The sequence below is a fragment of the Ambystoma mexicanum genome, chromosome 1p, assembly GCF_040938575.1.
Source record: "Ambystoma mexicanum isolate Mex_15411 chromosome 1p, UKY_AmexF1_1, whole genome shotgun sequence".
NCBI lineage: Eukaryota > Metazoa > Chordata > Amphibia > Caudata > Ambystomatidae > Ambystoma > Ambystoma mexicanum.
In genome coordinates this window covers 427,018,897-427,044,585 of record NC_090921.1, presented here as the reverse complement: position 1 = coordinate 427,044,585, position 25,689 = coordinate 427,018,897, and positions in this window count along the sequence as shown.

Genomic DNA, 25,689 nt, shown 5'->3' with positions numbered 1-25,689 from the left:
ATGAAGATCCGCAGAGCATGGAAACCAACACACGCTCTAGTTGTAGGAAGGGGCGGCGCCGTGGCAGAATATTTAAACCTAAACAGCTGTTGCAGTAAGAAGAGAAACTGGCGGGGCAGTCAGCTCCCATTGGAAGAAGGAATGGCTTAACAAGAGCTCAGCTGCACGCTAGACCTGCTAATGAGGGAGGAGCAGACTGAGTGCTGCCCAATGCTGAGGGACTGCTGATACCACCAAGAAGGAGAAGCGGGAGAATCTGAGCTCTCACGTTGCATGGGAAGTGACAGCGGAATGCTACCTCCAGACCTTGGAAGCCAGACGAGGAGCGGAGGAAGGACAGGACGCATCTTCGACCTACCTGTGAATTTCAGCAACCACAGAAACTTGTGAGGGACGCCGAAGCAGCCGCACATAACTGTGCACCGTGGAAAGGGCAGTGACAAAAAGTAACAAGCTGTTAAGAGGGTGGTTGCTAATCCATTGGACATTGAAAGCATGGAAAAGGCTGAAGTCTGGCATGAGATTAAGACCTGCACCCCAAATTGAGAAACCTGTGAACGTATGTGAGAAGAACTGGCAGGATAGTAAAGCAGGCACTTGTGAACTTTTGTGAGAAGCCCTGGCAGGATAGTAAAACAGGCCCTTTTGAAGTTTTGTGAGAAGCCCTGGCAAGATAGGATAGCGAACCAGGCACTTGTGAATGCACCTGGCAGGGGAGTACACCAGGTGTTGTTTGAGGCTGGGACACTGTGCAAAGAGAATCCCAAGGAAGATACATGCCCTAGGATGTGTAATTGTATTCGCAACACTGTGAGAGAAAAATCCTGAGGAAGTTTCATGCCCTAAGGATTTCGAATTGCATTCTTGACATTTTAAAAGAGAATCTAATGGAAGATTCATGTTATTAGGATTTTGAACTGCATTACAAGTGGAAAGGACCTTTGGAAGGGAGTCTTTTCTCCAGGATTGAATTGCCAATGGGAAGAAGAGAGGGGTATCCTCTTTGGCTACAAGGAAATAGAGTATTCCTTTGAACACTTTGTATTTTGTTGGAAAGAAACCTGAGGAAGGTAGCCATTCCCAGGAATTATGAATACCATCTAAATAGAAGTCTTTTTGTTAGAGTTGTACATTCTGTCTACTTTCCAATCCAGAGACAATACACTTAACACCTTTGTTTTAGACTGCAAGGGCTAGGATAGGATTTTGGACACAGGACATTTTTGCTTTGGACATCTTGACACAGGACAGAACCTTCGTTTTTGGTTGAGGTAGGGAATTACCTCTTAGAGTAGGGACAGTAAGTTTGTAACCAAAAACATGAATCCTCTGTTTCCAAATCTCATTCTTGGTTCCTCACAGGGAATAAAGATCAGAAATGGAAATGTGTGCTTGAGGTTGTGTTTTAGATGTTCTGTGATCTTTGTTCTGAAAAACAAAATTATGGTTTCAACTTGTTTATAGTGAAACATTGTCAGAAAGATAAAGTTTTGGTGCCACAGAGGGGAGTGGCGTGATTCTTTATAGTCAATGTGTGAATAATGATTTTGTCTACTAATTAATGAAAAATAAACATATATTTTTTCTGTACACCGGCCTGGTTCTTAGCTTACATATGGCAAAGAGGTTTGCGGATTGATGTTATGATATGTGTGTAAGGTATTTCTCCCTTTAATTATATTCCTCTCTGTAGGAATGAGTGAGTAGCTACCTGTAGGAGAACGGATTCTAGGAGTATAAAACCTTACTGCACACATGTGCAAGGAAAATGGATATCCCAAGGGGGCGGGGTGCAGTGTGAGAGAGACCTAGTGAGGGATCTGAGTGGGTTTGCCCTCGAGGATGGACAGCAGCTCTGGTACCTTGCCCAAATAAACAGACACAGTCTTATTCTTTGTTTAGCAGGATCCGCTTTCATTTTATGTAATGAAGTGTGTTAAACCAATAATACATACCCTGGATCACTCTTACACCACTAGGCTACTAACAGAGTTGTTCCCTGCTAGCACAAGAAAGAAACCATTCTTTACAATTGTCATTTACTCTCTTCACATAGCATTGGATACACATTGGTTAGATAAATAATAACATGGGTCCATGAGGATCACCTGAAGTCATGCATAGTCATGGGAGGTTCATAGCTAATCTAGTCGGTCATGAGGAAGTTCCTGAAGACACACACTTTCTAATTTGATAAATAAATAATAATTCCCGTCGGAGGGAATTCCTGAGAATAAATGCTTTCACCTTTGATAGATGACTAATATTTTCTGTCACAGGTATTTCCTGAGAATAAACACTTTTACATTTGATAAATAAATGATCATTTCTGTCACAGCGATTTCCTGAGAATAAACACTTTCACATTTGATAAATAAATAACCATTTCTGTCACAGAAATGGAGGAAGGATTTGAGGAGTTGAAAAAAGCAATTTGTACAGCCCCTGTTTTAGGGATTCCCAATTATGGCGAGGAATTTTATTTGTTTTTACAGACAAATGGGAAAGGTCTGACAGCAGTACTTACACAAAGAACCATTTTAGGGTATCAACCTTTGGCATATTATAGTGGGATTTTAGATCCAGTTATGGGAGGACACTTCCCTTGTGAACAATCTTTGGCAGCTGCCACGTTCGCAACTGAGAAGTCTACAAGTATTATCATGGACTACTTATGACCCTTTATGTGGAGCATGCTCCATTTGCCATTATAGATGAACCCAAGGGTGCAAAGACATACCAAAGAGCTTCAGTTTAAGAGGTAATGATTCTAATCCAACAAATAAAATTGTAAGATGTAAAACAGTGAACTCAGCCACATTCATTGCTGAGCCAGTAGAAGAAGGTGATCATGTGCATGACAGTGCCAATTATGTTGAATTTAATGATGATATACCCTGTGTGAAAGCGAATGTTTTGGCGGGAGGGGAGATTCTTTTCATTGACTGTTCTTTGAAAATTGATCAGACTACTGGGGAAAGGCATTCAGGCGCCGCAGTAGTAAAACACAGATTGAATGGAGAATTCGAGGTGCATGGCTACCATCTCATTTTTCAGGCCAGGCAGCAGAATTAGTAGCACTTATTTTCATGCTTGTGAAACATGAAAGGCAGGAAATGACGATCTACAGTGACTCCACCTATATGACGTCAACCGTTCACGCAGGATTGTCACATTGGAAGAGGAGGGGCTATATCCCTGCAGACGGCTCTCCATTGCAACATGCGTCCTTATTGGATAAACTGGTTAAGGCACTACAACTCACAGTAGACAAAGCAGTCGCAAAATGTGCAGTGCATACTAAACGGACAGACTTTATCTCTTGCAGGAACGAAGCCGCAGACATAGAAGCAAAAGAGTAGTATATTCTTCAGAAATGTCAAGTTTTGCTTTTGAGGATATTAAAGAGAATCCGATTACAACCATGTTAATACGGGGGGGGGTTAATCCACTGCCCAATTAATAGAGATTCAGGGAAGAGCACCAGGGGAAGAGCAAGAACTGTGGGAACAAAGGGGGTGTTCTTTATCCCCCTCGGAAGCTTTATGGCGATAGGAAAGCACTTGAAAGTCAGTAATGCCAGTAGCTTTATTAAAAGTTGCGCTTGAACAACTGCATTACCGTGCACATGTAACTAGAGAAAGTCTTGCTGCCAATGTTGCAGAAGACTGGTTCATTCCTAATCTGTTGGAACACGGTGCACTGTTTACGGTGAATTGCATTGTGTGTCAAAGCTTTACTGCTGGGCATACACTGATAACAATTATAGGAGTAATACCTCGACCGAATGGTCAGTTTCAGCATTTACATATCGACTATGTCGATTTGCTGCAGACATGTAATGGCTATAGGTATCTATTAGTGTTGGTGTTCCTATTCTCTAGGTGGATCAAATCCACTCCATGTGCACACCCTGATGCCACTTGCGCAGTAAAGTTTTTAGTACGCAAAGGTTTCCCGAGGTGGGGGGTGTGCGAAGTACTAAGATCCGATAATGGGCCACATTTTATCAATGAGCTATTCCAACAAATAGGGCTTTTAATAAATAAATAAATAAATAGCACAAGTTCTCTTCTGCATATCACCCACAAGTTAACAGGATATGTCGGAGACTCAACGGCCTCCTCAAAGAGAGGATTGCCAAAATTAAATTGACTTCAAAAAAGGGATGGCTGTATTGCCAACCCCTGGCCTTGTATGCCCTTTGGAATCAGCCAGGTTTGGACCACCACCTCACCTCGCATGAGCTAGTAACAGGGTGTTGAATGAGAATGCTCCTTGCACCTCCATCTAGGATCAGGCAGAGTTTAGCCAAAACTCTAGATGATGAGATGCAAGATTATCTGACATCTATCACCACCAGTTTTTCTTTCATTTCAGATCAAGTCAAGCATCGGGGGGGGGAAGGTCTCGGAACACGGAAGAAGATAATTTGGTGACCAATCCGAGTGAACTATTGCCACCACCTAAGTTATATATTGGGGACCTGATTCTGATTAAAAACCTTACCCCGAAGTGGCATGAGCCTCATTTTAATGGCCCATTCCTTGTGGAGGAAGTGTCCCCTTCAGCTGCTAAGATTTCGGGAAGACGAGCTTGGTTGCATGAAGATTTCTAAAGGTGAGACCCTTCCTCCCACCGTAGCTGATCCAAAAGCAAGACAAGAAGAAGAATTTCTGTGTGAGCAGACCCGGTTGATGACTAAGAAGAAGGATGATAAAGCCCTAAGTGATTAACACATACTTTATTTGGACTGGAATTCAATAGACACTCGTTATATATTTTAGCAGGGAGTGCAAGAACTTGCAGAGGAATTCCAGAGTTTGAATAAACTTTTTACAATATATTGAAGCAGTGAGTAATGCATCAGAATTATGCCTAAACGTCAGTTCTTGATCAGAAATTGGAAGAGATATCAATAACCAAACTCATTTTGTCAAGAATATCTCTTTTAAGTGATAGAAATCCATGATACCAGCCAATTGTGACAATCCTAAAAATGGTCTAGTGATAAGAAGACTCCTCATTGTTGTAATTGAACAAATTGTACAGTTGCAAATGTAAAGAAAACTCAATGATTGTATTAAACATGATTAATGAAGAGGATGACACAATTATAGAGAGAGCATGAGTTCAGCGAGCAGTAGGATGGCACAAGAAATGGTTGCCCAGATTTTTATGCATAATGTATGTTTGCATGATCATTCTTGTTGTCTTTTTGTTCCTTATTTTTCACAGTCTCTATCGTCTTAATGGTTCTGTCGAATAAAGTGTTCCTATGATTCTCCCCACCATGAGTACAAATTATGACAATTTCCTTGATCTCTATGGGTATGTTAGGAGATATAAAAGAGATGCAGAGGAAGATAATGAAGGGATAAATACCTATCTAGCTAATTCAGCTCACTTGGGGAATAAGATGTGGTATCAACACATGAAAAAGGTGGGGGAAGAGCATCTGATGAGAGTTGCTATCTCTGCTCTCTCATTCCCTATGCCATGAATACAGTAAGGTTTTTCATTTCGAAGGAGGTTTCAGCACACAATATGAAATGCCTCAGCCATCTCGCAGCATGTACTACTCAAGTACAGTTTCAAGGAAGTTGGGCGACTTTGCGGTGGAGATTAAGATGGTCATTTCCATACCAGGATCACTATATCAAAATGATACAAATGGAGAAGGAACCTGGATGGAAAGAAAACATGCTTGTGTATCCTGCTGCATGACAGGATGAGGTGATTGTTGAAGAAATTAAGAGAATGAACTGTCCTGATGTGACAGAACTAGCAGGATCGCCTGGATGTTGGAAACAAACACAATTATTGATGTATGGACAAGCGCATACCAAGAAGGGATGGGAAGAAGAATGGTGTCCTGTGCAGATCATCTGCTGAAAACGGAATATGTACAAGAAGTGCAGAGAGTGGGGGCGTGGCTTGGAGCCGACGCGATGCAGTCGCTCCTCTAAAGCCGCCCATGGACTGCCCGCTGCTATGGCTAAAATTGTGCAGTTCCTGTGGCCTACACGATCCATCTACGCCAGCTATGTGGATCGGAACCGATGGGGCACTAGCAGCTCAAAGATGAAAGCCGGGAGAGGGAGCACTATGTCCGTACTCATCGCTTGAATCCCGTTCCCCCCCTCTGCCGCTCGGAGAATCCAAGATGGCGGGCGCACGTATGATGGCGTGCGCAGTCAGGAGTTGGAGGCGATCCTCCCCGTAGCACTCGAGCCGGAGGGGACGGACGAGCATCCGGATTCCCAGACAAGAAGCTGGGAACTATTTCCATCGGCCGGTGAGGGCGGCCCGGGCCCCCCCCTAGAACCGACGAGGAGCCCCGCATGCACTGGCTCCGTTTTGTGCACCCTCTCCCTCTTCCTCCTGGGGCGCCCCGGCCCACGCCGCCTTAGAGCTACACATTCAGCAGACAGAGATCTATGCGGGCTGCGTTAGTGGCCCACCTGGATGCCCGGTGGGGCCTACCTTCTGGCCTATGGACATATGCAACGGCCCTTGAAGCAACTCAATTTCCTGGAGCGGAGATGGGAGACCCTCCCCCCAACGGTTGGCGGCGGGAGCCATCAGCAGGAGCCCCTTGAGAGATTTAAGGTAGGCCTAGCCCGCATGCTCTTCTCCCTGAGCCCTTCCTGGGGCGCCCCGGCCCACGGCCCTGCTGCCCACGAATAAGGCCTACATCCCGCACGGGCAGTGCTTCTTAGCCTCTGGGGGCCCGTGAGCAGCTCCCATAGCAACTCTTCTTCACCGCTACATCGCTCCCGGCGGCCATTGTCCCACCGCTGACAACCAGCGTGATGACCAAGCAACAAAAGACCACCAAGTCTTCGGACATAGCAACTCTGCTGACTGCTTCCGACAAAACTAAAAAACAAGATTCCTGCCCCTCTATCTCACGGGAATCCCTAGATAACAAGGGACCTTTGGCGACCAAAGAAGATATACGTCAATTCATGGTGGATATCAAATCAGAATTCCGCTCTTGTATGGCGGAACTCACAACTAAACTGGAAAGCACAGACAAAAAAGTCTCGGAGGTTGAACAAAGAGTGGGAGTTGTTGAGGATCATATCCAAGATCATGCCTCTGCGCTAACTGAGGTCCAACGCTCAATCGGACTATTGCAGGACAAGACCAACATCCTGGAATACAAGCAAGAGGACCTCGAAAATAGGGCCCGGTGCAACAACCTCTGTATCCGGGGGGTTCCCACTTCGATCCCAGACAAGGGGTTGGCTGAATATGTGGGCCTCTTTTTCCAATCTCTCCTCCCTGACCTCGAAGATTCACAGCTTCTCCTAGATCGCACCCACAGGCTGAACCCCCAACCTGGAGTGGAATCGGATGGCCCTCCCGACGTCATCACTAGGGTGCACTTCTTTACCGCAAAGGAAGCCACCCTCAGTTAAAACTCGGCCCTCCCATTGGCAGCCCGAGAAAAAACCCCACGGGCAGGTTGGGGAATGGCCACGCACTCCGCGACATGATGGCTGATCCCTCTACATCTCCCCCTCTCTCCCAGGACTCGTCAACCTCCCCGGAACTGGCCCCAGAACATCGAACTGTGAGGTTCGTCTCCCTGAATGTCAAGGGACTAAATTCACCCGCCAAACGCAAGTGCATACTACAGAAGCTTCAGAACGACGGTGCAGCAGTGGCTATGCTACAAGAAACCCATCTGCTGCCGGCAGACCATAGCCGCCTACGCTCCCGAAACTTTCCGAAGCAACTTTTTGCATCTGGGAACTACAAGAGGGGTGGCACAGCTATCCTATTTGGGAGGGGACTGAGCCCTCAAATTCTAGACTCTATAAGCTGCCCGGAGGGGCGGTACATGGTGGTGAAATGCTTACTACCAGGACAACTCTATTCTATAATTTCCTTATATGCATCCAACTCAGGCCAGGCGCTGTTCTATGAATCCCTGAGTACAACTCTCTCCCCGTTTCTGGAAGGCCAGATAGTGATTGGAGGGGACTTCAATGGGGTCCCGGACCCCACGAAAGACAAGTCACACCCACCCAGTGCCGGAGACCTCCCCATAGCCCTGGCTCTCCTACAACTATTTAGAACTTTGGGGGTGGTGGATTCATGGAGAGTACTCCACCCATCCGAAAGAGACTTTTCCTTTTATTCCTATGTCCACAGAACCTTCTCCAGGATAGATCTTCTAGTGTCCCCACAAATCTTCACGTTCACCAACAATGTGACAATTGGCTCCAGAATCTTGTCTGATCACGCTCCGGTGACCCTGGAAATCCGAGTACAGGAACCAGCTAACCCCCAACAGCGCAGATGGACTCTATATGATCCGATTCTCAACGAGATGCCACTCAGAGACGCGATCGCAACCACGATCACCAACTTCTTTAAGGAGAACCCCAGTGAAGACACCTCTACCGCCAATACTTGGGACACAATGAAAACAGTAGTGCGGGGTGAACTGATTGTGCAAGGAGCGGCCTATCATAGACACAAACGTCAAACTCGCCAGGGCCTTGAGGAAGACCTTAGAAATGCAGAAAGGACCCATAAGGAGAAGGGCTGGACCCCTAAAACTCAGCGGGCTATCCGGATAGCACAAAAAAAGATCGAGGCCCACTATGCCGAACACACTGCCCACCAAATGGCAAAAGCAAAATAGCTTTATTATGCTAAAAACAACAAAGCAAATAAGCTACTAGCGGCCAAACTTGCCAAGGCGAAGAGGAACAATACAATTGTGGGCCTGCGGGACCAACGAGGCAAGGTCCATTACGCTGACCAGGACAAACTGCAGCTTGCTGCGACCCACCTGACTCAGGTGATGACCGCTCCAGTGCGGGACATGGAGGAACAGAAGGAATACCTACGGGGTGCGGCGCTTCCCCGGCTAAAAAGAACAGCCCATGACTCTCTGGAGGTGCCGATTACTGATGAAGAAGTGGACGAGGCAATAAAAGCCCTTAAATCCCGAGCCCCTGGCCCTGATGGGTATACAACCAGGTTTTACAAGATTTTCAAACCCCATTTATTAGCACCTTTGGTACAGTTGTTTAACTCGTTCAGGACCACGGGCACTGTAACCCCACCCATGCAGGAGTCAATTACGGTCTTAGTACCTAAACCTGGAGACGATCCGAAGAACCCTGCATCATATAGACCCATTGCCCTGCTCAAAATAGATGCTAATATTTACTCTAAAATCCTGGCATCACGTCTGTCTCAGTTCTTGCCGGAGATAATCAGTGCGGATCAGAGTGGCTTCCTCAGACACCGCTCCACGGCCGACAACATTCGAAGAGCCTTGGATCTGGTGGACCTTGCCTCCCGGGATCCCCAGGAATTGGTGCTTCTGGCCCTGGACGCGACCAAGGCGTTCGACAAAGTGGATTGGACTTTCATGAGGCTCACCCTTGAGGCTTTTGGATTTGGCCCGGAGTTCTGCACTATGATGCTGGCAAATTACAAAGCTCCCAAAACCCTTCTCAGAGTTAATGGTGCCCTCTCCTCCCCCATCAACCTAACTTGCGGAACCCGACAGGGATGCCCGCTGTCGCCACTTCTCTTCGCTCTAATTATGGAACCGTTTGCCCAGCGGATCAGGTTGAACCCTGCAGTCGAAGGCTTTCAATCAGGCCCGGCACACCACAAGCTGGCCCTCTATGCAGACGATGTCCTCCTAACTATCACGGAACCCCGCTCCTCCCTCCCTCAAGCCCTGGCTGAGATAACGAGCTATGGCAAGGTCACAGGCTTCACAGTCAACTACCGGAAATCAGGCGCCATGGGAGTGGGTTTGGCCCGAGAAGACCGAGAAGCCCTAGTTCCGCTGTGCCCAATACAATGGACGACCAAAGGAATTAGCTACTTGGGAGTTCAGATCCCAGCCAACCCAAGCGAGACCTATCGGGCTAATTTTCCCCCATTATTTACAAACTTGGAGGCAGATTTGAGACGCTGGGCGGCACAAGAGATATCGCTGATGGGCCGTATTACAGCCTGTAAGATGAACTTACTACCGAGATTTCTGTATGCGTGCTCCACACTCCCGGTGCTGGTTCTGGCTCCAGCCCTTCAACGCCTACAGAAGAAAATGCTGCAGTTTATTTGGAGGGGGAAAAAGCCCAGGATCCCTAAATCCACGATGCTGGCCAACGCGAAGCTGGGTGGCCTCGGGGTCCCTGACCTGCAGAAATACCAAATGGCGGCTCAACTGTCTTGTATCCAATCATGGTAAGTCCTCACCAACCGCCCTAGATGGGTGGACCTCGAACAAGCGCAGTTAACCCTCCCGCTACGCTTTCTCCCACATGTCCCCCCTCCAGAACGGCGACCGTGGCGGAATCTTCTGGCATCCACCAAACACACCATTTCGGTGTGGAACAAAGCGTTGAAACAGAAGAGGATCCCTCTCCCCGGTGTTTATGAACCCGATCTTCTCTCCTGGTCTGTCTCCCTGGAATTTTAAGGCCTGGATTGCAGGAGGCCTAGAGACCCTGGGTCAACTTTTTGATGGGGCAAACCCTGTACCTTTGAGCGATGCAAAGAACTCTTTAGGATCCGGGAACAAGATAGATTCACATATACCCAGCTACACCACTGGTGCACCCACCCACAGACTCGCCAGGCGGCTACTCGTCCCCCCACAGTCATCAAATTGACCCTTAATGAGCTCTCGCCCCTAGGAAGAATCTCCACTCTATACAAGCACCTCCAAACGGATTTCCTAACCTCCAAGACCCTGCATATGGCCCTATGGGAGGCGCACTGGGCCATCCGATTGAAGACCAACAGTGGGTTGACATCTGGTCCCGGGCTCACACCTCCTCATCATGCATCACAAATAGAGAGTGCGCCTACAAGATCCTCCTCCGGTGGTACTACCCTCCCCAAAGACTTCACAACATGAACCCCACACTCAACCCTCAATGCTGGAGGAAATGCGGCCAAATAGGCTCCTTCTTCCACATGTGGTGGTCCTGCCCCAAGGCTCAAGCCTTTTGGAAACAATGCCTAGCGACGATAGCGGACATCACTCAGGTGCGACTACCCTTGGCCCCCGAACCTATCCACCTTGGTGCACCGATCCCCCGGATCTATCCAAGGTCTGGTCCTAAGGGCAAACTATTATCGCAATGCCTACTTGCGGGCAGGAACGTGATAGCCCGCACCTGGAAAACGACGGAAGGCCCTCTCATGCCTTTCTGGTGGATGAAAGTCTGGGACATCCTGACCGCCGAGAAGGTGACGGCTGCCGGGGCAGGCACTTTACATCGCTTTCGCAACATCTGGGGTCCGGTATTGGATTTTGACCAGGGGTTCCCAGCCCTGACTTTCAAGCCCCAACTGGCCAGGAGAACTATTCAGGATGGAGATCCCCTGCAGGGACGTGAAGACGGAACTTTGCAACCGAAGGGTGGGGTGGGAGGAGCGTCAAATGGTATTACTGTATGCTACATGTCGCAAGTGATTAAGCTTTGTATTGCCATAACCTGCCTGTTTAAAATAAACACGTTTAAAAAAAAAAAAAAGAAGTGCAGAGAGTGAATGATGGATGCTTAAAGTCATGGGCCAAGCACTCCAAGTTACTGACATGGGTAGAAGACGAATCAGGCCTAGTAGTTGTAATCCCATTGGTTAATGAGACACTATGTTTCCAAAGCCATGGAAAGAACCACGTGGGATATAATAAAGGATGCAAAACCACAATTGACGTTCTTGGAATGAGAGAAGGGACAGCTGTCATTATGAATCGATATTGGGGTTGTGGATCTAGATCCTATATGAAGTTGCCCAAGGATTGGGGAGGAGTGTGTTCCCTGGTGCTCCTCCATGTTCCAGCATTGGTGATTCCTCAGAGAGATCTAAACATTTGTGAATTTCCAAAAGTGGATGACCATTTGAGAAAAAGAAGATCACTTGAACTTTTATGGATGAAAGGAAATAATTATTTCTCAGACAAATCAATAACAGCGTATGAAACTATTCCTGAAGAGCACAAGTTGTTCAGCAAAACTGCTATGACAATGACAGCTATATCAATGTCTGGAATTCAGACAGTGGGGAATGCCAAATGGTAGCAAATGACCAGACGGGAGCTTCTGCAGACAATCAACGCTACCATGAAAGGATTCAACGCCATTAAAGAAGAGCTGAGGGCCCTACGATTGATGACCTTCCAGAATAGATATGTCCTTGATACCGCCAGTGGTAATAGTGTAAAAAATTGGCAAAATCGCAGCGGATTTGCCAGCTCAGAGCTGAGGTTAAATCCACCAAGCCCGTGATTTGGCGGACCCTGATGAGGCAGAATGGGCCTCATCACGAGTTGGGCAGTAACCCCAGTGGTAATACCACTGGGGCTATTAGCGTTACCACCAAACCCTCCTGCGCTATTATCCATTGGGCCCATTCAGGAATTCCCCATTACCATTGCGCTCAATGGGGAATGATTGGTGGTATTACCGCCGGCGGTAATAGTGCAGAAAATCAGCACAATCGCAGCGGATTTACCCCAGCTCAGAGCTGGGGGTAAATCTGCCAATTCTGTGATTTGGCAGACCCTTAAATGTGGCGGTAATGGCAATACCGCTGCATTTAAGTGTTATTGCCAAACTCATGATGAAGCAGAATGTCTAGATCCTAAAGAAACTAATGACGAAGTGAAGAATCAGGTGAGCTTTTAAATAGAAAGAAGAATATCACTCATGCACAAAGTGCTGCAGAAAATCAATTGTTCAATGAATGTACAGATGCTGAAACGCAAGGTAGACTAAATCATCATAGAAGCCGGCTATATGTAGTGAATAGGCGCAGACAAAGCCGCCATTATATATAAGGTGGATACTGGTATCATGAATTTAGCAAGCCAGGACCCATGAAGCAGGAAGCACAAACTGTGTTGCAGCAATAATAAGCAGAATCGTGGAGCTGTATGGCGAGGTTGTCTGGTTTGGAGTCAAGACTGAAGTAGCCAAGGTCAGCTATCTATTCTGGAAATGAGCAAACATGCAGAGGATGAATCATCTCCTGGTAAGGTGCAAAGAAAGAACACTAAAAGTGCCAACTTTTATTCATTTAAAGCATTTAAAACCTGCAAAATAGATCAAATTGTGGTCTCCTATCACATGAGCAAAGGATCAAAATAGAGTTCGAACATGCAGGGATAGGGAGTACTCTCACTCCCATGTATTCTAGAAGACAAGGATACTTTGCTAAGTTCAAAGACAATCTTCATGGCAGAAGGCATGGGCAATGAGAGATGCTGGGCTAATTGGGTGGGGGGGTAGTGTCATGCCCCACCTCCTTTCACCTGGCTCTGGGCTTAAGTGCTGCTAAGTGAACCAATTGTTCTAGACCTGGTGCAAGCATGCCAACCAATTGTAGTAGTCCATATAATGAATGACCTTATAGTTAGAAGACCAATGAGAAACTGTGTATCTAATGTTTCTGAAGATGAAATGTTTTAGAGGTAGGCATACTTTGTCCACCCGACAGTGGGCAGCCAATCACAATCCTAGTTCCTATAGAAAGTATACTTAGATGTTCCCCATAGCCAGTCCCGACCTTTGATAGATTTTTCATTATTGACACATAGTATGACGTCACCTCTGATGTATTTTTAATATAAAAGCTATGATGGAGTAAAGATCGCAGAGAGAAAAAGACTGAGCGTACGTTTGTTGATGTTCGTTGTAAACTCCCCGTTTTAGATAATTGTTAATAAAACAATACATTGCCATCTTCATAACTTGGTTCGGTTATTTGGGCTTGGAATTAATCTGTGTGATCACATCCATTACACATGCATGTGCCTAAAGAGCCCTAAGCTCCAACTGTTTGTGATCTGCACATCTAACATCAGTTGAAAATTGCCTCAGGACAGGTTTGGGACGGAGTAGGAGATTTTATAAAAAGTTTGGCGGGTTCCAATTTGATGAATGCATCCAGGTGCTGCAGGCTAAGATTTACTCAGACAGATTTTATGGTAGCGAGATCTGGGGGAGTGTGAGTTTCACCTCCTTGGATCAAATCTTACATATTTGCCTGAGAAAGTTGTTGGGTGTGTCATCCAGCACGCCGGGATCTGCCTTAGTGTTGGAGTCCAGGGTTCCAGATATTGGTGTCCAGGCAAAACGTACATTTCTAGAGTAACTTGATGAATTACATTCTGCCCCGGTGGTGAACCCCAATAAACTCTCATCTCAGAACAGGTTATCATGCCATGTTCTTTCTGGTGAGGAGCGCCTGCTACCTTTTTTGAAATATTTGCAAGGAACTTTGGGGTTGGTTACCCTGAGTTACCTGGGGGCAACCAGACATGGACTCCCTGTCACTGTGCTCCGAGAGGCACAGCTTCACCTCACTGATGAGGCCCAACAAGGCTGAAACATGTGTATGGGGTTGCTGTTGGTACTCTTCTTCAGAGAGGAATTGCCATAGCATTTTGGTCCTGTTCTGCCCATGTGGGCGAAACAAACACTGATATGCAAATGCATATTTCCCATCTGTGAAAGGTACAGTGAGCAAAAAACGTGTGCTGCAAACTCTCATCTCAGAACAGGTTATCAAGCCATGTTCTTTCTGGAGAGGAGCACCTTCTACCTTTTTTGAAACATCCGTTGATCTGCAGTTGTCTGACAGGAGTCAGGAATCAAACTCTTCAAGCTAGATGGATACCAGGGTTCCATTGTGCTTCCCTTCAATACAGGGCTTTCGGCTTCCTGTCAATTTATAGTCCTGGTATGGGGTTGCTTCTCTGCTGCCATTGTGGTTGGTTCTGCTCAGAACTGTAACTGACTTCACAATATCTGAACCACTCTATGACCCAAAGTCCCTCATAGAACTTCACTCTGAGCATCAAGGCCAAGCCCTCCCCCTTGCTTCCCCCGCCCTCCTTCATCCTGTCCCTATTTTTCTTCTTCTTTTAGCATCTTTCATCATTCAAATGTTCATATTTCTACCAATCATCCCTGCTTTCCTTCCTCCATCATCATTCACCCTTTCCTTTCTCTTTTGTGACTCCATCCTATTCCTCTCCTGATCCCCTTTATTCCACCAGGTGTCTGCTTCTCTTTATCCCTCTTCTTCTTGCTTCCCTACTTTTGCCTTCACTGTGTTCTTTCCCTTTGGCTACTCCATCCTTTCTCTCACCTGACCTCCTTCCTTCTCCATGTGTTTACCTTTCTCTGTTTCTCCTCCTCCCTCTTTCCTTTCTTCTTCTTCCCAATGTTTTGCATTCTCACTTTGCAAGCCACATGCTCTCCTTCTCTTTCTTTCCGCTGTTCCCTCTTTTTCTCTCCCTGCTCTACATTCCCTCATCCCTATCTCTCCTCGATCTCCTTTCCTCACTCTCCACCTTGTGGGAAATATTTTGTCCGAAAAGAAGGAACCTGCATTTAGGTACATTGGGACTAAACATTGTAGGGCATTGAAAACATGCCGAGATGAACGCCAAACTGAAATGGCAGTATTTAATTGCGCATCTACCACATATCATAAGGCTGTTCCAAATACAAAGAAATCCACATACGATTGGGCCCTGCATTAGACTGATAAAGCCAAGAATAATTAAAGGCTTATTCTACATGGAAAGCATGGCATTTGCAAACAGAGGGACTGGAATCATGAAAGTGGGTGCATTTACCAGCTGAAATAATAAACACATGGAGTTAAAATTTCCCTTGTCAAAATGAACATATCATGATGAGAAAATGAACAAGTGGAGGCAAGACACAATTATATTAAAAATAAACAGAAGGCATCATGTGCCCAAGGAAATGTAACAATCGCAAACATAAGTGTCTTTTTCTAGATGCATGCCTTTAAGTTTCTATTTCCTGAGAAAGGCTCAGTTTCTATTCAGAACCTCAAGCACTGACCAGGAAGGAGTTTTATTGGGGCCTGTTCTCTGAGATAAGAAGCAAGATGACCAATAGCCTTGGGAGAAGAAAGGCTGATGACCACACCATGCAGAAGCCTACAATGGAGAAGATGCCCTGTTCAGAGGAGAAATGAAACTTAACTGTGAAATGAAAGTCAGGATCTGCATATATGTTTGAAGATTCCCATTAGTTTAAATGGAAAATCATAGTTTGTTCATTTTCTCAAGAATCATAGGTCATACCGTAATAGTTATGACCTAAAATGTGTTTTTAACTTCCCAGAAAATGTCACAAAGCAGAGATTTGGGGATTTGATGACTTAATAAATTAGATATCTGGGTAGAAAATGTCACGTTGATAACTATTACAATTTGTGCATAAACTGCAACAAACCACTGTTTGAATGTGCAAAATCATGCAAACATGTGAATCGTTACATCAAGTGCGGCATGATTTGGGGAATCTAAATATACATATATTGTTATGTTTATTGGTACAGACGTTTGCCATGTAGTGACTTTTTAGGAGAAAACTTGAAAAGTGTAAAATGTAAACTCCAGTGTGTGGATTCATCCCTCGCATCATTTCAACTACATACATCTGGGAGCCTTTACACAGAGAGGGCTATGCTCTGTGGGTAGAGAGGACTGTAGGGATCCAATTAAAAGTCTGGACTTATAAACCAGCACCTCCTAATTTTAATACTTCGGAGGTATGGCTTTGTGGTTCAAAAGTGCATGCACAAGCCAGAGAAGGGTAAGCTGCCTAAAATCATCTTGGTACAACTACTGAACAAATGTTGGGAGACAGCAATTGGGAAATACTAAAGAGGCTGGGATCTTTGCAAGCAAGGCCATACGGAAGGATGAATGCTGGTGGCTATTGATGACTGAAATATCGGACCAGATTCATGTGCTTCTCCAAGCGAGGGTCCTGAAACGCTGATGTCTTTCCTGAGCACAAACCCAGAAAGGCAATGTGAGTAGTTTCTCCAGCAGAATGAAGTGTAGGGATTTGTTTGATTTGATAGCTTCCCTTTATTTATTTGGTGGGGTATGGAAGTAGACCCTCAGTATATTTTTATGAATACTAATTCAATTAACTCCCCTTAAGTCAAAGGACAAGGGGTGAATTTGTTAACATTCAAAATTAACAAACTCACTCCCAGTGTGCATACAAACTGTAGTCTGAAAATGTGACCGGGTACACCCATGTTCCTTTTCAACCCCAGAATTCTCTAAAAGGAACGGGTGTCCTTGTCTGAAAACAAAATTCCTAACTCTCATCATTCCTCAGACCTGGCCTTTTAGCAGAGGGGTGCTGAATATAACAGAATATCTGGGTTCTTGTATTTGGTAGAGAAGTGCTTTGCTAAACAAAACAAAGGGCAGTTCCTAATTGAAAAATGTGCATTCTCTCCTGAGAGTGAGAAAGTGAATCTGATATAAGAGTGATTTTGTACTGTTTCAGGGTGAAGAAGGAAAAGGTTCCATGTGTGATAAATATGCTGTTTTTCAATGCTGGATGTGCTTTCGCATTGTTAGGTTTGAAATGCACACAGGGAGGTTATAAATCAAGCGCACTGCAAATGAAAAAATTGTTTTACACAAATGAACAATGGCGTTGTGATTTAAATCTAACTTCAGAAAAGAATTACCAAGCTCATGATTTTGTAATGTTCCATGGTATTGTTTAATTTGGACATACAGGGTTTTGTAGGACAGTAGGATTTAACTGTTTATTTGGACTATGTTCCATGCACATGAAACCCAAAAATGAAGTCACAAAAAGTGAGTTCTGATTTGAAGCTTTGTTTTGTGCCACAGAAGGTGGTGTGTGTAATCATTTGATGCAAATATTCATTTGACATACTATTTACTAAACGTATGTTCTTTCTGTATCCAGGCCTGGTTCTTGGCTTATTGGTGGCACAGGGGGAGGGATCTACATGGCTCCATATGAATCGTAGACAGGGCTAAACTGAATTAGAAAAATGATATATTGTGTGGTGCTTTAATTGGGGGGTGAACTCCCTCTTCATGTTAAAGGTAGTCTCTAAAAATATCATTACAAATGGGGCTCATCTGGCATGGTAGCTTTCTGTTTTGGATTCATGACAAGTGCATTGCTTAGCAGGCCAGTTAGTGCAAAGTCAGTAGGGTGTATGGCAGATTGTTCATGCTTTGTTGAAGTACCACTGTTGCCTGACCCCTGAAATGAGGGAGGTGTACAAGGGAATACAATTGTGCATAGATTGTTGAAATCTAATAGGAATAAAGCACAAGGTTTTTGTTACGGTTTAAAGAGAGTGTGCAAAGTTGCAAAAAGCCACTTTTAAAAGGAGTGACATTGAAATGGATAAGGCAAAGTTATTAATTTGTGGTGAATGGCCAGAGTTGGATGCTGAAGGATGGCAGGCCAGAATGGTACAAGATGTTACATCATCAAACATTGACATTAGGCTTGAAGGTAGGAGGTTACACAAAGAGTTAGAGGCATTTTACATGACCCAAACTATTTGAGAAGAATGAATCCAAATGGAGCAACTCACAGCACAATTATATATCCATTTGCAATTAGTTGAAGAGCGATTGGAAAAAAAGATGCTAGTATCCTGAGTCAGACTGGAGACCTGGAAAAGCCCAGAAAATACTTCAGCAATTAGAAAATAAGTTACAACATAGTCAGATTTGAGAGCTCAAGTATGAAAACCTCATTGAGCAACTCAAAAATTAGGTAAAAAGCCACTTACAAGCCAGTGCAGGGCAAGGCATAGAGTTTGCTTTACTACAAGATACATGTAAAGAGAGTGCAGAAACTGCAAGCCGCCTTCAATGCTAATTGAATGACCAGTCTGGTCACAATAGGGTGTTGTTGATATTATGGCCTTTGAACAGACCATAAATGAACTAAAAAGTAAAAACAGTTAATTATGAAAGGGATTGATTCCCTAAATGACTTTGATCAGATACACCAAAATGTAAATAATCTGAAACAACAGTGTCCTATTACAAAAAGTAAATAAGTTGAAATTAATGCAGGAATGGGTCAGCAGGTTTTCAGGAACTGACCAGAATTAGGGAAGAACATACAGAGCTTATGGAGCATTTGAAGCAAGCAGAAGCTGACCTATCGAAGGCAGCGCATTCGTAGAAACGTGGAAGAGAAAGAACTTGTTATCTTGAATGAAAAGCACCTTGAGTATGCACGCATAACACAAGACTATCAGAGAGAATATGAAGTACTTCAAGAGGAAGTACAGAAAATAATGGCTCAATCGGTAGCTCAGAGCAGTGTGCTCGAAGCCAGCCAGGCTTTGGTGTCAGAGCTAACAATTCAGCTCTCTGAATATAAACAGGACATCTGGTCATAGAGAACCAAGTGTGGGAGTTTAACCAATGAAATACAGAAATGTAAACAGACATTGAGACACCCTGATCAATCACGGTATGGGACTAGGCTCTATAACCAAGGAGAGATGCCCCTCCCATCAATGACCTCATGCCAGTTACCTAGAATCTCCCAGGTACATATTGGAACTGACCTTGTGCATACCACTGATAGAGAACAGGGAAACATTAGACTGCTGGGCTCGCCTATTCCTAGCTAAACAGATCCAGAAGGCCATTCCTTATCTGATATTGATTATTATTCACATCTAGCAAACAGAATGTAAGGTGGCCGGACCAGTGTTTCCTGGGAGATCAAAAATAATCTTGTGAGTACTTCTGACCCCGAAAACCCATATGATGAGACAATCAGAGAGTTATACTTGCAGAAAATGATCTTGCAAAAGGAACATCCAACCCACTTCAGTGAAAGAGAACATTCTAAACTTCAACCTAAGAAGGGCATTCTATAAAACCTCCACATATTCAGGTGAATGGGTGGAATTTCCCAGACTACCTGGAAGGAGGGATAGTACCCATTGCAATGGTCTGAAGAAGAAAGTGTGTTCTATCTGGTGCCTAATAGTGATGACAGGGAAAGCGACCCTGAGAGTTCACAGCGGCACAAGCAAGAGGAGTCCAGAACCCATGATTCTGGGAGGTATACCCAATCACATAGAGATAGGGATCACTTAGGAGACAGGGAATGAAGTTCAAATAGCAGCTCTGAATTAGAAGGTGAATGGGCTCGGGTTCAAAGGCATAGAAATACCAAAGAAAGGGTTTGGTTAAAGACCCCATCACAGAAATCTAAGCCATAAAGAACTTCCTGGCCCCATACTATAAGAATGCTCAGTATTCGGTATGGAAGCACTTGATGTCATCATTTGAGATACAAAATGATGTCAATTGCATGGAGTTTGTAAAATGGAAATGTTCCCCTGAGTACTCCAGTTTCTTTGCAGGACCAGGATCATTATAAATGGTCCAACTATAAGGCAGCCATTTTGAAACACTTCTCCACTCACAGGAACACACAAGAGGCCCGTAAGGCTGCATACAACTTTCAATGTGGGGAAGATCAAGTGCATAGGGAATTTTTACAGGAATTAAAACATGCATTTGCGCAGACTGCCAGGTGGGTGAACACGAATAGTAGAGAATGTGTGTACACATACTTCCATGAGGTTCCCAAATATATAATTACCCAATTGGTGCATGATTTCCACGAGTTCACAACACTGGATTGGGTAATAGAGCAAACCACCAGGATACATGAGGTCCAGAAACCCACTGACAATAAAACTAACCACATAACCATTTACCACACATTCTGCTGCAAAGGAAAGTGAAAACTACCACTTTTTTGGACCTGCAGAACAAGCAGAGTGAAAGGCAGAGGGGACCCTCCACCTCGGCCCAATCGAACATAGTCAGGCAGGATTCCAGAACAATGACACCTCTGACCCTGCCAACTATGGAAGCCCAGCCAACTATGGAATACCAATCCTGTGGTATGTGTACACACCCCAACACAAATGGGGGCCAAACTAGGGAAGTACGTAACCATGAAACTTCCTTCCAAACTCACAGGAGAGATGTACCACTCCACCTGCCAACCTGAATATTTTCAGCAGGCACCCTCAAAATCAGAACTTTCAAAATAATCCACTTCCTTCTCCCCGGTTCCAGAATCCCTGAACCCAGGAGAAGGGAGAATCAGGACTGAAAAATATGGGGGAAATTTCAAATACCCAAGTGACTCCATGAGAAGGGACAGTTACCCCTTTAGGGAGCAGCAGAGGTATGAGCAGAGACCTCCCAACAACCCAGATAAAGTTACACAACTGGAGCGACAGGTACAACAATTGACCAACGACCTGGGGCACATGCTGAGAGCTCAATCGAATCCCCAACCTGTCCAACCTGTCCACCCTCCCCAGAACACCCCAATGCCTGGGTCTGAGACACCAGGGGAGGAATGACTAAAGGAAAGTCTTGACAATCAACAGGTTCCTGAGGATGGGGCCCAGGTGGAAGGGAAATGACAAACTCTAGAGGAAGCTTCCTTTCTTCCCAGAACAGACACTCTGGAAAACTCTCAACCTGATAGTGACTCTTCTACCCCTGGGAAGTACCCCTGGAACTCAAAGAGCAAAGGGTAAGTAGGTTAAAGAAGAACCCACTTTGTTAAGGAACAAAACAAGATAATCCCCTTTGAAAGAGAAGAATCCCTGGTGGATTCAGGTAAGGAAATCTTCTGTTATAGGAAAGGGGTAATCACTCCCAAAGAAAAATGGTTTCCAAAAGACCCTGAGTTCAAATGGGTAAGTCTGGAGACCAACTCAGAGCAAAAGATTCCTAGACCTCGAAAATGTGAGCCAGCAAATACAGAAACTGTAGAGGTATCCTCCCCACATACAGGTTCCGAGAACTGTCTTCAGGTAAAGGGGATATATTTAGGGCGCCTGGCGGGGTCCTGATATACCCAGGTAGGTACACATATAAAATAGAAAAATTATCAGGATGAGAGATCCTATAAGCGGTTGTGTGATTTTGAACATATACATTTATTTCAAACACACGGAATTTATTTAATTTCACAGTTATTTTACAGAACATTCGATAAGCACGAAAGTAAGTTGACAAACAACAGGTAGTGATTGTATACAGTGGAAATATAAAATGAATATCAACCTCTTATAGTGTAGAGGTAACAGATCCACACAAGGGCACAGTCACATAGGATAGTAGGAAGGACCTACAGTTGAAGCAAGGTGCACCCGGGACGGAAAATAGTCCAGGGTATCATTAACACAAAGTGTACACAACAAAATCTACAGAACATACACAAAGGGGCGTTTTTTGCAGTTGTGTCATAGGAGATTGACACAGGTGTTTTTCGGCCATCTTGGGCTGGTTTTGTAGCCTGTCTTGGTGTTGGCCTTCATCAGGATTGCCACCAAATGTGGTGCTGTCCGTGAAATCTTCTGCTGCATTAGCAGTTGGGTGCTGTGTTTGGACAACCCTCAATGTTAGATGGATTGTAGGTGCGAAGTGCACTTTAGGTTAGCCGTGGGTTCCTGGTCGCTAAGTTTGTCGCAGGATCCCAAGGGCTGGAAATGGGCCTGGATGGGTCCCAAAAAGCTGTGGACTCCATGGTAACTGTTGTACCATTCAATTTGCGATTAATCTTGCTGATGCTTATGAGACTGAGGAGCAAAGACAGAAACTGAAACAGGTAGTCCTGGATTTCCAGGATATCTTTTCAGTAGACTCATATGACTGTGGACGTCCATCTATTTATTCAACCACCATACCCACAGGACCCAGAATGGCTACAGTATTTGTTAAACAATACTGGTTACCTCTCGCGTCCATGGAGTCACTCACAGAGATTATTAAGAAATTTGAATCCCGTGGAATAATTAACCCGATCCACAGTACCTTTAACAGCCCAGTATTGGGGATACTAAAACCCCACGGCCAATGGAGACTATGTGCAGACCTGAGGGAGTTGAAAAAACGGGTCCACATGTTTACATGGCCACTTCCATACATCGATCAAGGGCTGGCACATATCCAAGGGCCAAAAGCGTGCACAGCCAGTGAATTCATCACAGGTTACTGGACGGTACCCATGAGTACGGAAGACAATACAAGCTTGCTGCCACCTTTCCCTTACAGATATCCAGTAAGCCCTGCTACTTCTAAGGATTTCTCTCATGTGGACTGCCATCTACTACTACACCAATGGAAGAAACACACCCACGGAAGAGGAGGACTAAGCATGAGGATAGGTAAATGTTGTACAATGCTGGATATTCTGTGAGGTGAGGGTTGTTGGACTAGATAGTGTAGGAAATGGGTTTGTTTGTTTGTTTGTTTGTTTATTTGTTTTATATAGCGCTCCAGACCCTGGGGTAAATGGGCGCTTAAAGGACAGGTTACATAGGTACAATATACATAGATTATGCAGTAATACAATTGTAGAGGTAATATGCAATATACAATATATACAGGCATGGTAGTTAGGTTGCACAGTTAAACATTTCTAAGGTATGTACAGTATATACAGTTTGTAGTGTGCTAAGTCTATCTTAGGGTTGGTTTCTTCAAAAGCCAGCTAATGACTAATTTCCTAAACAGGTGGAAGGAATTGGTCTATTTGATGTTCATTGGCAGGGTGTTCCAGAGTTGAGGGGCAAGGACAGTGAAGCTCAAGCCACCAGCTCTTTTAGAGGTGAATCTGGGCACAGTGAGGAAGAGGGTATAGGAGGATCTAGTGATTCTTGTGCATGGTTTCAGAGTGAGTTTGTTGGTAAGATAAGGGGGGGCTAAGTGGTTAAGGGCTTTGTAGGTAAGGCAAAGGGTTTTTAAGTCAATTTTTTGTTCAATGGATAGCCATTTGCAAGATATTCTAGAATGGGAGATGTGCTCTCTTCTGGAAATATTTAGCACTGCTCACAGCGCATTGTTTTGTAGGATCTGAAGTTTATTAATTATAGCTTGGTTGGCACCTAGGTAGAGGCTGTTGCAGTAGTCAAGCTTCGATTGGATGAGGGCCCTGGCCAAAGTGAGGCAGCTGTTTGTAGGTAGGAAAGGTCTGCAGGGCCTAATTAGTTTCCCAGTGTAGGCTGTGGCAGAGGCGGTCATGTTAACTTGTTTGGAGAGGTTGGTGTTGGCGTCAAGGTAGAAGCCTAAGGTTTTCACGTTTTTAACGACTGGGATGATGTTGCCATCTATGATGAAATTGGAATACTCAGGGCTAAGTTTCTGTAGGTTGTGAGGGGATCCGACCAGGAGGAGCTCAGTCTTCTCATCATTCAGGCAGAGGCCGTGTTTGGCCATCCATGCCTGAATGATGGAAAAGATTTTGTTAATCCTGGTGGAGTCTGTATCGTAGTTACCAGTAATGGTGAGGAGTATCTGGGTGTCATCTGCGTAGTTAGTATAGGTAACACCCAAATGGTCCAACTTATCAAAGAGGGGTTTTGTAAAGATATTGTAGAGGGTGGGGGAGATGCATGACCCTTGTGGGACACCACAGGTGATGGGGATGGGGTCTGCTGCAGCCACAGGTGAGAAAACCCTCATGGTTCTGTTGGCTAAGAATAATTGAAAAACAAAAGAGTTGATGGCTGGAAGGTTTAGAATAAATCTTGGCCTCTGGCATTGCTCTGGGCAACCCTCCAGACCATCGTTCTTCGCCTGCCAAGCCATTACAAAAGGGGAAAAACCATATGCAAATCAGGCTTGGTCCCACCCCCAAAGAGGTAGTCCAGCCCGAACTGCTAGGTCACATCCCTTTTGCACGAGACCACAAGCATCTCCAGACATGTTTCAGCCTTAATGGGCGTCATCAGTGAGGAGTAGCTTGGGTCTCTAGGCCCAGCAGGCAAGGGACCCACGTCTGTGCATACCCTTCCCACTCGGGGTGACAATAGCAAAACAAAAGAGTTGATGGCTGGAAGGTTTAGAATACATCTTGACCTCTGGCATTGCTCTGGGCAACCCTCCAGACCATCGTTCTTCGCCTGCCAAGCCATTACAAAAGGGGAAAAACCATATGCAAATCAGGCTTGGTCCTACCCCCAAAGGGGTAGTCCAGCCCGAACTGCTAGGTCACATCCCTTTTGCACGAGACCACAAGCATCCCCAGACATGTTTCAGCCTTGTTGGGCGTCATCAGTGAGGAGTAGCGTGGGTCTCTAGGCCCAGCAGGCAAGGGACCCACGTCTGGGCATACCCTTCCCACTCGGGGTGACAATAGCAAAACAAAAGAGTTGATGGCTGGAAGGTTTAGAATAAATCTTGACCTCTGGCATTGCTCTGGGCAACCCTCCAGACCATCGTTCTTCGCCTGCCAAGCCATTACAAAAGGGGAAAAACCATATGCAAATCAGGCTTGGTCCCACCCGCAAAGGGGTAGTCCAGCCCGAACTGCTAGGTCACATCCCTTTTGCACGAGACCACAAGCATCCCCAGACACGTTTCAGCCTTGTTGGGCGTCATCAGTGAGGAGTAGCTTGGGTCTCTAGGCCCAGCAGGCAAGGGACCCACGTCTGGGCATACCCTTCCCACTCGGGGCGACAATAGCAAAACAAAAGAGTTGATGGCTGGAAGGTTTAGAATAAATCTTGACCTCTGGCATTGCTCTGGGCAACCCTCCAGACCATCGTTCTTCGCCTGCCAAGCCATTGTCATGATGCCTACCTCCAAGGAGCCAGGTCCGACCCAGCAACCCCAGAGGCAGGCATCATTTCCCCCAGGGGAGTGCCAGCGGGCCCAAGCTGGGGCCCTTTGGACGCAGTCCTGGCGCCTTAGGGGCCAGGCTCATGTTGGACCTCTGTCCTGGCGCCTTAGGCGCCAGGCTCATAAAGCTAGACATGTGTACAAGTGTTTTAATGTGCACT